Source organism: Hordeum vulgare, chromosome 3H (genome assembly GCF_904849725.1).
Source record: "Hordeum vulgare subsp. vulgare chromosome 3H, MorexV3_pseudomolecules_assembly, whole genome shotgun sequence".
Classification (NCBI taxonomy): domain Eukaryota; kingdom Viridiplantae; phylum Streptophyta; class Magnoliopsida; order Poales; family Poaceae; genus Hordeum; species Hordeum vulgare.
In genome coordinates this window covers 365,810,054-365,814,286 of record NC_058520.1, presented here as the reverse complement: position 1 = coordinate 365,814,286, position 4,233 = coordinate 365,810,054, and positions in this window count along the sequence as shown.

Sequence of the window (4,233 nt, the reverse complement as noted above, 5' to 3'; positions counted from 1 at the left end):
CTCACATCTCGCTGTTTGGATAGCCCTTGTCGTCCTGAATCCAACAAGCTTGGGTTTGCTCGATTCGGAGCTCGTAGGCGAAAGTTATGGCTATTTCAGTGGCGAGCGGTAGTACCGCTCGACCTAGCGGTAGTACCGCTAGAGTTGGCGGTAGTACCGCTGGCCCTAGCGGTAGTACCGCTGGCTGGCGGTAGTACCGCCCCTGGTCAGCGGTAGTACCGCTCCAGGAGCTTAGTACCGCCTGCCTAGCGGTTGTTCGTGGACGGACCTTTTTGCGAAGACTTTCTTGGCGGTGGTAGTGCCGTTGCACTACCAGGGGCCCAGCGGTAGTACCGCTGCAGCCAGCGGTAGTACCGCTAGCTGGCGGTAGTACCGCTGGAGTGCCAGCGGTAGTACCGCTGGAGTGCCAGCGGTAGTACCGCTGCAGCCAGCGGTAGTACCGCTGGAGCTCGGGCAGAAAGTGGGGTAATGGTCTGATTCCTTCCCCCACTATATAAAGGGGGTCTTCTTTCCCCTTGGACTGATTCATCCGTTGAGCTCTTCTTCTATCTCCATTGTTGACATTCTTAGAGCTTGATTACTCTCTATCCCTCCATTGATTCTTGCTTGTTCTTGAGGGAAAAGAGAGAGGAGATCTAGATCCACATCTCCACCAATCACTTTCTCCTCTATGTGAGGGGAACCCCTTGGATCTTGATCTTGGAGTTCTTTGTGAGCTCCTTGTTCTTCCTCTCATATTTCTCCATAGCTTTTGTTGTTGTGGAGGGATTTGAGTGTGAGGGACTTGACCACTTCGTGTGTTCTTGCCATTGCATTAGTTGCATCGGTTTGAGTTCTCCACGGTGATACATGGAAGTGAGAAGTTGAGAAGCTTACTACCTTTGGTACTTAGTACCCTTGATATTGTTCTTCGTGGATGCTTTGGCGTCCTAGAAGCTTGGTGGTGTCTCGGAGCTCAATCAGTGTGGTGTGAAGCTCCGGGAAGCGTCGGGGTCTCCAATTAGGTTGTGGAGATTACCCCGAGCAATTTGTACGGGTACCAGTAACCGCCCCCAAGGGTTGCCACGTGTACGGGTTCGGTGACCGCCCCCAAGGGTTGCCATTTTTACGGGTTCGGTGACCACCCTCAAGGGTCCCTTAGTGGAATCACGACATCTTGCATTGTGCGAGGGCGTGAGGAGATTACGGTGGCCTTAGTGGCATCTTGGGTTGCATTGTGCCTCCACACCGCTCTAACGGAGATTAGCATCCGCGAGGGTGTGAACTTCGGGATACATCATCGTCTCCCCATGCCTCGGTTATCTCTTACCCGAACCCTTTACTTATGCACTTTACTTTGTGATAGACATATTCTTTATTGTAATATATCTTGCTATCACTTAGTTGTTTATCTTGCTTAGCATAAGTTGTTGGTGCACATAGGTGAGCCTAGTTGTTTGTAGGTTTTGCGCTTGACATATTAAACGATTAGTTTTATTCCGCATTTGTTCAAGCCTAAACATTAACTATTTTAAAGCGCCTATTCACCCCCCCTCTAGGCGACATCCACGTCCTTTTCAATGAGCCTCCCCCAAGCTTGTGGGAGACTCTCTTCTTTGTGTTGAGCAAAGTTGTATATTTCCTGCAAGGCAACTTGCTTCTTATGGGCAGGGAAATATTTCTCACAGAAGTAATAGACCATATCCTGGGGACTACTCACACATCCAGGAGCAAGAGAAGTGAACCAGGCTTTAGCGTCATCCTTTAGAGAGAAAGGAAACAGCTTAAGGATATAATAGTAGCGGATCTTCTCCTCACTAGTGAAAAGGGTGGCTATATCGTGTAGTTTGGTAAGATGGGCTACGACCGTCTTAGACTCATAAACGTGGAAAGGATCAGATTCGACTAGAGAGATTATCTCAGGGTCGACAGAGAATTCATAATCCTCATCGGTGATAAAGATAGGTGAAGTGGCAAACTTCGGGTCGTATTTCATCCTAGCTTTCAGAGATTTTTCCTTCCACTTGAGAAGTAATTTCTCAGCGTCATAGGCATCCTTACACGCAAGAATATCCTCAGCTATCTCTCCCTCCATAACGTAACCCTCAGGTATATGAGGAAATTCATATCTAGGAGATCTAAATCTAGTAGGAGCAAAAGCAGGTTCTATCTCAATAGTATTGTCAGTTTCAGAAGCATCACGAGCATTGGCAGTAACTCTAGCAATATGAGCATCAAGGAATACCCCTAGTGGCATATCAGGCAAAGTAGTATCTCTAGCAGTATCAAGCATAGTATCATCAAGCAAAATAACATCTCTAGCATCATCAGGCAAAGCAGTATCAAGCATAGCATCTCTAGCAATATCAGGCATAACATCTGTAGCAGTATCAGGCATGGCATCTCTAGCAATATCAGGCATAGCATCTCTAGCAATATCAGGCATAGTAGCATCATAAGTATCATCAAGCACATGTGACATATCAAGATTTCTAGCAGGAGGTGGTGTCGCAAATTTACTCATAGCTGAAGGTGAATCAAGTGCAGAGCTAGATGGCAGTTCCTTACCTCCCCTCGTAGTTGAGGCAAGACTTTGGTTTTTGGATCTTTCAGATTCTTCATAGTGATCAGCAGATATAAATCCCAAGTGACTCAAAGAATATAGCTAGCCTTCCCCGGCAACGGCGCCACAAAAATGTTGTTGATGTGCAACTATTCCTGACTTGATGCCTCCACAGCAACGGAGCTAGAGAAGTGCTGCTTCCAGTTGCTCAACAATTAGAAATTGTCTTGCAATAGCCCACCAGCGCATGGGATTGCGATAGTTTTCGAGGGTAGAGTGTTCAACCCAAATCTGTTGGTTCGCATGGCGGGAAGTGAAAGAATATTCTCAAGTATTAGGAGCTGAGTGCGTCAGATTCAACCACACCTCAAAGATTAGTGTCTGCAAGCAAGGTAGTATGATAGCAACGGTGCCAGAAACGATCTGGTGACAAGGCAGACTATTCCTAACGGTTGTATCAATGGCGCCAGTAAGTTGCCCGTGGACGGGAAATATTCTTTCCCGGCAACGGTGCCAGAAAAAGTATTGTAGCAGGTAGCAGCAGTGTAACAAGTAACAGCAGTGGCAAGGAACAACAGTAGTGACAGCAGTAGCAAGTAGCAGCAGAGTAGCGAGTAACAACAGTAGCAAGTAGCAGCAGTAGCGAGTAACAGCAGCAGCAAGTAACAGTAGTGGCAGCAGCGGCAGGACAAAGCAAGTAACAGTAGCAACAAGTAACAGTAGCAGCAACAGTAGTAACATCAGCAGCAGGATGATGACCCACAAGTATAGGGGATCAATCGTAGTCCTTTCGATAAGTAAGAGTGTCGAACCCAACGAGGAGGAGAAGGCTATGATAAATGGTTTTCAGCAAGGTAATAACTGCAAGCACTGAAAGTAGCGGTAACAAGTGATGGTGTAGTGAGGTGAAACGTAGCAAGCGAAAAGTAACAAGTAACAAGTAGTAGCAATGGTGCATCAAGTGGACCAATCCCTTTTGTAGCAAGGGACAAGCCTGAACAAAGTCTTATAAGAGGAAAAACGCTCCCGAGGACACACGGGAATTTCTATCATGGTAGTTTCATCATGTTCATATGATTCGCGTTCGTTACTTTGATAGTTTGATATGTGGGTGGACCGGCGCTTGGGTACTTCCCTTACTTGGACAAGTATCCCACTTATAATTAACCCCTCTCGCAAGCATCCGCAACTACGAAAGAAGAATTAAGACAATGTTTAACCATAGCATTAAACTAGTGGATCCAAATCAGCCCCTTACAAAGCAACGCATAAACTGGGGTTTAAGCTTCTGTCACTCTAGCAACCCATCATCTACTTACTACTCCCCAATGCCTTCCTCTAGGCCCAAATATGGTGAAGTGTTATGTAGTCGACGTTCACATAACACCACAAGAGGAAAAGACAACATACAACATATCAAAATACCGAACGAATACCAAATTCACATGACTATTATTAGCATGACTTATCCCATGTCCTCAGGAACAAAAGTAACTACTCACAAAGCATAATCATAATCATGATCAGAGGTGTAATGAGTAGCATCAAGGATCTGAACATAAACTCTTCCACCAAGTAATCCAACTAGCATCAACTAGAAAGAGTAATCAACACTACTAGCAACCTTACAAGTGCCAATCGGAGTCGCGAGACGGAGATTGGTTACAAGAGATGAACTAGGGATTGGAGAG